This window comes from Hemibagrus wyckioides, linkage group LG23, assembly GCF_019097595.1.
Source record: "Hemibagrus wyckioides isolate EC202008001 linkage group LG23, SWU_Hwy_1.0, whole genome shotgun sequence".
Lineage (NCBI taxonomy): Eukaryota > Metazoa > Chordata > Actinopteri > Siluriformes > Bagridae > Hemibagrus > Hemibagrus wyckioides.
In genome coordinates, this window is record NC_080732.1 from 9,679,086 (window position 1) to 9,689,420 (window position 10,335).

Sequence of the window (10,335 nt, forward strand, 5' to 3'; positions counted from 1 at the left end):
TAGTTCTGCCCATCTCTGCCCAGGAACATGTGTGAGATGTGGTACTTCACGAAAACAAATGCCTGCAGTAAGCCCTCTGCAAGGCAGTCATCCAACCAATAAGAGGGTTTTGATTACAGTAAACATTTTGCTGCATGAACGCATATACCTGTAAACACACAATACATTGCTACACATGTAAGGTAGTATTTGCAATTATTATATAAAGCAGCAAGACAAATGAGAGAACAAGAAAAGAGAAGCTGTAAAAAAAAAAATAAAGAATACATACAGTAGTGGCAGCATAAATCAGGAATGAAAATAGGTCCAGTATAATATAGATTATTGTAAAGTAATAATAATAATAATAAAGGATCTACACGGCACTGCTTCACACACAAGCTGTAAAAGAGATAATATTGCATGGCATACCTGTGAGAGAGAAAATGTAATTAATTTAATGAACTCCTTTTTTAGTAGCAAGACTCTGAAATTATGGGAGGAGTCAGAAAAGAAGATCGAATGAAATTTTCTAAAGTTGCATACTGTTTGTGTTCATTTGTGTTTATTATTAAACGATATTACATAAAAATGCCCTTACAAAATGTGTTATTCTTGCTTACCCCCTCTTCCTAATTAGCCCCTGATGTTTTCAAATCCTAGATACGCCCCTGGTGATGGTAGTATTCAGTCGCATGTAATGTGTGTAAAAGTAGTGTCTTAGCACTACCGCTTCTTCAGAATGGCAATTAGTTTTTCAAAGATGAAAGTGTGGAGAACTGAAGAGTTGAAAGTCAATGGCAAAATGATGAAATGCTGATGCCAACTAAGGACGTCTACCTGAAGAAAATTCACATCTGAAGAAACCACTCAGAAAACTCAGGTCCCAAATGTATCATCCAATGAATGGGTCAAGGGAAAAAAATCAGAATGTCTCAAAATCAGAATAACCACAAAAAGCATTTCACAAAAAGATTATCAAACCCTCACAGAGGTGCCTCAGTTAAACTTACCAGCTTGTATCCGGAATAACAAAAGCATTTACTCAAATGAAAATTCTCAAAATACATGCTTATTTTTATTGAACGACTCAGAACTACGTTCCGATGCTATGCGTGTTCTCTGTGCACTCACACACACATTTACTCCGGGGGCCATTGCTATGCATTCTCTTACATGCACAAGCTACTCCATCCTCTTAAAGGGACAGTGCCAAATTAAAGAAATGTTCAGTAAGAAACCTAGCGTGAAAATGTCAAGGGTTACACCTGGAAGGATAGCTTTCTAGCTACAGAAAGGCTGTTAATGTTTCTAGATCAGCATACTGTATCTCTCCACTATAAAAGAAAATGAAATAATCCTAGATTCTAAATTAATACAGTAGTAGAGTTAACTTGAAACAAGTTAACTACATACAACTGAATCATGTATGTAGTATTGATGGGGTTATGAGATATATCACACACACACACACACACTACCAGTCAAAAGTTTGGACACACCTTTTAATTCAATGTTTTTTGTTTAGGGATTTATTTTCTACATTCTTGAACAATACTGGAGATTTCAAAACTATGAGATAACACACATGGACTTGTTATTTTAAGACATGAAGGTCAGGTGTTCTGGAATAGTTCTTGCAAGAACAGTATTGTCAAGTGCATTTGCACACATGAAGTCCATCCCAGTAAAGCAAGACCAATACTTACCTCTGCTGCAGAGGGAAAGTTCATTTAGAGTTGCCAGCCTCAGAAATCACCAATTAACAGTACCTCAGATTAGAGTCGTTATGACATCTTTACAGAGCATCAGTAACAGACATATCTCAATATCAACTGTTCAAACGAGATTATTGTGTATTTCGGCCGCCTTCAGCATTGTTTTACCATGTAGAAAGAAATAAACATCAGGAAAAACTGCTGTATGGTCTTACCCACCATGCTGCAGCTCAGTTTCAGGGTCTTGGCAATCTTCTTATAGCCTAGGCTATCTTTATGTAGAGCAAAAATTCTTTTTTTCAGATCCTCAGGGAGTTCTTTGCTATGAGGTGCCATGTTGAACTTCCAGTGACCAGTAAGAGAGATTGTGAGAGCGATAACACCAAATTTAACACACCTGCTCCCCATTCACACCTGAAACCTTGTACCACTAACGAGTCACATGACACCAGGGAGGGTAAATGGCTAACTGGGCCCAATTTGGACATTTCCACTTAGGGGTGTACTCACTTTTGTTGCCAATGGTTTAGACATTAACGGCTGTGTTATTTTGAGGGGACAGCAAATTTAAACTGTTATACAGGCTGTACACTCACTACTTTACATTGTAGCAGAGTGTCATGAAAAGATAAAATATTTACAAAAATGTGAGGGGTTTTGTGAGATACTGTGTGTGTATATATATATGTGCGTATATACACTACTCACAAAAAGTTAAGGATATTTAGCTTTTGGGTGAAATTTATGGAAATTGTAAAAAGTTCACGCTACAGTGATATTATATCATGAAAGTAGGGCATTTAAGTAGAAGCATGCAATGGTGATTTCCTCATATCAAACAATTTATTGAAACAAAAGCCAACAACAGTGGTGGGTATACCACAACAAAAAATGTCAGTGTCTCAATAATTTGTCATGTGCTCTTGATATAGTGTATATATATATATATATATACACTATATTGCCAAAAGTATTCGCTCACCCATCCAAATAATCAGAATCAGGTGTTCCAATCACTTCCATGGCCACAGGTGTATAAAATCAAGCACCTAGGCATGCAGACTGTTTTTACAAACATTTGTGAAAGAATGGGTCGCTCTCAGGAGCTCAGTGAATTCCAGCGTGGAACTGTGATAGGATGCCACCTGTGCAACAAATCCAGTCGTGAAATTTCCTCGCTCCTAAATATTCCACAGTCAACTGTCAGCTGTATTATAAGAACGTGGAAGTGTTTGGGAACGACAGCAACTCAGCCACGAAGTGGTAGGCCACGTAAACTGACGGAGTGGGGTCAGAGGATGCTGAGGCGCATAGTGCGAAGAGGTCGCCAACTTTCTGCAGAGTCAATCGCTACAGACCTCCAAACTTCATGTGGCCTTCAGATTAGCTCAAGAACAGTGCGCAGAGAGCTTCATAGAATGGGTTTCCATGGCCGAGCAGCTGCATCCGAGCCATACATCACCAAGTGCAATGCAAAGCGTCGGATGCAGTGGTGTAAAGCACACCGCCACTGGACTCTAGAGCAGTGGAGACGCGTTCTCTGGAGTGACCAATCGTGCTTCTCCATCTGGCAATCTGATGGACATTATATATATATATATATATATATACATACGCTATGCGTATATATACGCTACGCTATATATATACGCTAGTATTCGCTCACCTGCCTTGACTCGCATATGAACTTAAGTGACATCCCATTCCTAATCCATAGGGTTCAATATGACGTCGGTCCACCCTTGGCAGCTATAACAGCTTCAACTTTTCTGGGAAGGCTGTCCACAAGGTTTAGGAGTGTGTTTATGGGAATTTTTGACCATTCTTCCAGAAGCGCATTTGTGAGGTCACACACTGATGTTGGACGAGAAGGTCTGGCTCTCAGTCTCCGCTCTAATTCATCCCAAAGGTGTTCTATCGGGTTGAGGTCAGGACTCTGTGCAGGCCAGTCAAGTTCATCCACACCAGACTCTGTCATCCATGTCTTTATGGACCTTGCTTTGTGCACTGGTGCACAGTCATGTTGGAAGAGGAAGGGGCCAGCTCCAAACTGTTCCCACAAAGTTGGGAGCATGGAATTGTCCAAAATGTCTTGGTATGCTGAAGCATTCAGAGTTCCTTTCACTGGAACTAAGGGGCCAAGCCCAGCTCCTGAAAAACAACCCCACACCATAATCCCCCCTCCACCAAACTTTACACTTGGCACAATGCAGTCAGACAAGTACCGTTCTCCTGGCAACCGCCAAACCCAGACTCGTCCATCAGATTGCCAGATGGAGAAGCGCGATTCGTCACTCCAGAGAACGTGTCTCCACTGCTCTAGAGTCCAGTGGCGGCGTGCTTTACACCACTGCATCCGACGCTTTGCATTTGCACTTGGTGATGTATGGCTCGGATGCAGCTGCTCGGCCATGGAAACCCATTCCATGAAGCTCTCTGCGCACTGTTCTTGAACTAATCTGAAGGCCACATGAAGTTTGGAGGTCTGTAGCGATTGACTCTGCAGAAAGTTGGTGACCTATTCGCACTATGCGCCTCAGCATCCACTGACCCCGCTCCGTCAGTTTACGTGGCCTACCACTTCGTGGCTGAGTTGCTGTCGTTCCCAAACACTTCCACGTTCTTATAATACAGCTGACAGTTGACTGTGGAATATTTAGGAGCGAGGAAATTTCACGACTGGATTTGTTGCACAGGTGGCATCCTATCACAGTTCCACGCTGGAATTCACTGAGCTCCTGAGAGCGACCCATTCTTTCACAAATGTTTGTAAAAACAGTCTGCATGGGCCATGGAAGTGATTGGAACACCTGATTCTGATTATTTGGATGGGTGAGCGAATACTTTTGGCAATATAGTGTATATATAGACTTGGCACCTGCCTACACTGCCAAAAGTACTAATACCTGGTTTAAGGACCATAGTATCCATTTGCTTGATTGGCCAGCAAACTTTAATGGCTTATTATGGGGCAGAACCAAAACATACGAGGACATGAGACTGGTTTACACACACTGATTTACAGTGCAAACTAGTGAATGTTGTGGTTCAATCTCATGAAAAAGAATACAATATATATGGTACAATATTTTAAACTGTGTTTCATGCACAACAATATTGTACAACAATTATTGTACAACAATATACTCTGGAATGTATATGAATGACAGTCAACCATCTTTCATCCTCCTGGATCATGCCCCGCTCCCTCTGCAATCCTGATGCCACAGCTCGCAAATTGTTTTCTAAATTTGAAATTGGACTGTAGACCTTGAAAATTGCATTTCATGTTTAAAAGATAAGCTTCAGAAATAAATCTAACTTTTGCTAATTGGTGGGAAAATAAAAAATGTTCTCAAAGAAATGTCTAATTTGAAGAAAACAATAAAAATCGTAAGTCAATCTAAACTCTTGTAGGTGTTAAAATGATGATAAAAAATTCCTGTCATCTAGGTCAAATATAGACCTAAGGCTAGCTACACACTAGAAGATTTTATGCCTGAATTTAGGCCTGATTTGCCCCCTCAAGCAAGGTAATCAGATTGCTGTTAAGTATGAACTGCACATTTGCACTTTGGCAGCAGGAAGTTGCTGGAACAAGCCAGCATTCAAATCTTAAGCTGCGCTTCCACAGACAGTAGCAGCAGCAGGCAGACCACCCACTCAGATTTTGGCCGTGCATTTCAGCATGCTTGAAATGTTCCATGAATGCTTCAGCATCATTTTGAGGCCCCATCTGGCTGAGCATGATGTGAGGCATGGCTGCTGGGGCTGGTGTTTGAGGTACCCTCTCTGTGAACCAAGCTCTGGGGCAGCTGACAGTCCTCTGCCTGGGTTCGGAGCAGGGCGTGAAAGCACCTTGAAATCATAACAATTTTACCCAGAGGCTAGGACTCCATGAGGTCATATTTCTTCTTTCCCATTTTCAGTACCACTGTAATGTAACCACTGTAACCATTTTCAGCACCACTGTAATAGGTGATCCAGAATGGTGCTATTTGTGTGTTTTAGCCTTTATTCACCAAGTGTTTGCAGACACACAAGGAATTTGTTGTGGTTTTTTAAGGTGCTCTTGGTACATACATACATACATACATATCTGGCATGAGAACAGAAAACATTTAAATAGTAAGACTTAATAAATAATAATGTGTATGAATCTGAAGGAGTGGATTTATGTACAGATTTGTGCATTATTTAGATATAAATATAAAGATATATGCATGTACATGATACATAGTACTAGAGAAAGAGGCAGTAATTAGAGATGGAGAATGAATTACAGAAATTAATTACAGAACACAGGTAATAATTCCTGTGTTAGCTGTTTAAGCATGGTTTTGTGCCTAGATATTCAAGTGCACAGAGATCTGTAGCATCTTCCTGAAGGGAGAAGTGCAAACAGGTTGTGGCTGGGGTTAGAGGGACCTGTGATTATGTTATGTGCGTGTTTCAGAGTTGTACAAGTTTTGAAGGTTGGGTAGGTGTACACCAATGATCTTTTCTGCTGTCCTAACAGTTCACTGCAGTCTTCTCATATCTTAAGGTGCATGGACAACAAAGACAGTGATGTTCATGTATATGACTGCCAAAAGCTATTAGAGTACAGAAATCATGCAATTACCAACCTGCATGATGATTTACTCCAAAAAAACTTTGCAACCTCGGCTTGCTGCAAAGACCAGGCCTTCTGTCCTCAGTGTTGTCTGATTCTGGTGGCCAGGAAAGCGGAAGTGCAGAAAGTGGGCAGGTGTCTGTGCTAGGCTAAAAACAATCCCTAACCAGCCAGCTCTCCCATCCATTATTCTGTCTAACATTTGCTCACTGGACAATAAACTGGACTACATCCAACTGCAGTGAACCACATGGCGAGAGTTCAGTGACTGCTGCATTTTTGTTTTCACAGAGATGTGGCTCAGTGACATAGTTCCAGATGGTGCCATTCAGCTAGCCAGGCTCACCTCATTTTGTGCTGACAGAAATGCAGCTCTGTGTGGTAAGACTTGTGGTGACGGTGTGTATGTTTACATCAACATGGAATGGTACAAGAATTCTGTGCTTGTTTCTAGTTACTGTTCATCACTAGTGGAGTTTGTGACTGTTAGATGCAGGCCATTTTATTTACCATGTGAATTCACCACTGCTTTCAGTTTCGGAGTGTACATTTCCCCCAGCACGAATGCTAAGGAGGCTCTATGTGAACTCTATGGGGTAATTAGCGATCTGCAAAATGGTCACCCTGACAGACTATTTATTATTGCCAGAGATTTTAAGCATGCGAATCTCAAAACACTGCTCCCTAAATTCCATCAACATATGGACATTGCAATGAGAGGGGTTAACATGCTGGATCTTGTTTAAACAAACATTCTTGGCATGTACCATTCAGAGCTCTACCCCCACCTCAGCTACTCAGACCATATCTCTGTTATGCTAATTCCAGCATACAGGCTGCTCATCAGACACTCTAAGACGGTTCTGAAACAGATGAAAATCTGGCCACCTCTGCTCTTCAGGACTGTTTTGAGTGTACTGACTGGCATATGTTCAGGGAGGCTGCAAACAATGGCAACTCTATCAACTTGGAGGAGTACAAGGCTTCAGGGCATACAGATGATCACAAACTACAACACATCATTACCTGCCTGTGATAGTGATGCCTCCCTCCCAGATGTGCTGAATGACATCTACGCTCAGTTTGAGGTACAGAACAATGTAGCAACGAGGAAAACCATCCCTCCTCCCAATGACCAGGTGCTCTGCCTATCCATGGCTGATGTGAAGAGAACTCTATGCAGAGTTAACCCAAAGAAGTTTGCTGGACCAGACAACATTCCTTGCAGAGTGCTAAGGGAACGTGCAGAACAGCTAGTGGATGTCTTCACTGACATCTTCACGTTTTCCTGAGCAGTGCCGTTGTTCCTACATGCTTCAAGACAATGACCATTGTCTCTGTGCCGAAGAAGTCTACAATTTCCTGCCTCAATGACTATCGTTCCATCACACTCACACCCATCGCGATGAAGTACTTAGAGAGGCTCGTCATGAGGCACATAAAGACCCACCCTCACTGGATCCTGAACATCCTGACTGGGCGACCTCAGTCAGTCTGGATCGGGAACAGCATCTCCAACACCACCACACTGGGCACTGGGGCCCCTCAGGGCTGTGTGCTCAGCCCACTGCTGACTCATGACTATGCAGCAATGCACAGCTAGAACCACATCATCAAGGTCACCAATGACACAACCATGGTGGATCTCATCAGCAAGAAGGATGAGTCAGTATACAGAGAGGAGATGCAACAGCTAACAGCCTGGTGTAAAGTTAACAACCTGTCACTAAATGTCGACAAAACTAAAGAGATGCTTGTTGACTTCAGGAGAGCACAATCCTCTGTGGAGATCATCAAGAGCACCAAATTCCTTGGTGTTCATCTGTCAGAGAACTTTACGTGGTCACGCAACACCAGCTCCATCACCAAGAAAGCCCAGCAGCATCTCTAATTCCTATGGAGGCTGAGCCAATCTCCCTCTCCTTACCATGTTCTACAGAGGGACCATTGAGAGCATCCTGAGCAGCTGCATCACTGCCTGATTTGGGAAATGCACCGTATTGGATCGCAAGACCCTGCAGCCGATAGTGAGGACAGCAGAGAAGATCATTGGAGTCTCTTTTCCCTCTATCACGGACCTTTACACCACACATTGCATCCGCAAAGCCAACAGCATTGTGGATCACCCCCCACACTCACTCTTCACCCGCCTGCCATTTGGAAAGAGGTACCGAAGCATTCGGGCTCGATGTGTTCTGAAGGTTTGGAAAAGAGAAAACTATAGACATACATGTTCACACACACAGACACAGCTCTGTGTATTTCTCTCGTTTGACTTCCATCTCTCTCTCTCTCTCTCTCTCTTTTTCCTCTGCTGCAGCTCACTGCAACAGAGAAAAATTATTAGTGATATTCGGCACAAGGGTGTGATCCTTACAACTCACCTCCCTTGGCTCTGTCCCCCATTCACAAACCGACACTCAAGCACGCGCCAGCTTCTACATACAATTATGGCATTTGGTACACATAGAGCAACTTAAATTTATCTCATTTATACAGCTGAGCTGATGAGGGTTAAGGGCCATGCTCAAGGGCCCAGCAGTGGCAGGTTGGTGGTCTTGGGATTTGAACTGACACTCACTTGGCCCACTACTATGTGATAAGTTCCATTCCAAAGGGGAGGCTTAGGAAAAGAACTGCTCTTGAAGGTTACTGAGGGGGGTTCTTTTATGTTAACACTGGAATCCTCAGTCGACTACACATCCCAGAATTCAGCACAGCCTACAAACAAGGCTGCTGAGGATTACAACCCCTGGACATTTTTAAGTTCATGTTCATCAGATTAATGATTACATGCATCTGAACTCAATCACCTTCAGAGCACACATAATTCATAATTTCTAAGGAATTTCATGCATTTGCAAAGTATACACTGTGTCTTTTTGTGCCCACCACAAATAAGCCTTTGATTTAGGGTTAGTTACCTGTTTTGAATGTATTTGCTTTCCCATTTATTTATTTATTTATTTAAAATCAGCTTCAATTAACTGACCCTTGCCTGTTTTATGACTGTTTCTGTATTATATCTTTGTCTAGTTTGCCTCAAACAACTAGGAGGCCACGGTGGAGAGAAAATCAGGGAGTGGTCTGGGTATGGAGAGAAAGTTCAGCTGAGCTGAACTGTACTGTGTGTGTTCTCTGGGTGAGTGGAAAAAAGAGAAGTGCTCCCACCTCCCATTTCATAGTTCCCATGGAAACACAGGAAGTGTTTCCTCATTATTACATAACATATTAAGAAAATGCAAGATCTTGATTCCAAGTAAATTTGAATTTGGTAGTTTTTCATGGGAACTCTCAATATACAGGCCAAACAGGTGTTAAAAGTAAAGGATGCAATCATTAGGCTGCAAAAAACAAACATAAGGAGTGGCCAAATCAACAATTTGGTACATTCATAAAAAGAGGGACTGCACTGCCAAGTTCAGCAACAAACAACAAAGGCCTGGAAGACCATGGAAGACAAGTGGTATAATCATCCTTTTCATCATAATTCTTTCCTTGGTGAAGAAAACCCCTTCACAACGTATACCCAAGCCAAGAAGACACTCAAAGAGGCAGATATATCACAAAAAATTGACAATTTCATTTGAAAACTAGTGAAATTTATTGTAAAAATCATTACTATGACTAATGATAGAAAAGAAAACAATTCAGTGTACTACCATTATGTTTGCTTTTGAACGCAACTATAATACAGTTTTCCTCTTCCAGCTCTGTTTGCTCCGCCATACTAGAACCTTTCATTTTTATGGGCTGGTATTCAGAGCACTTGGTCAATAAATTTAGGAAGGTATAACAAATGTGAGTCACAGCCAGTAGGACTTTCATTATTAGGACATATTTAAGAAACATGACATGAGCAAGGTCATCATTAGGCAAATTTAACACTTTACAGACAACTCAAACATGGACATTTACCCAAAGATTAAAAATTAAGACTGTAGCAGCATGTAAAAGGCAGATTTAATGCAGTAACTGCCTGAAAGAAACAGGGATTTTAGTAATGCTACCAGATCAATCCTG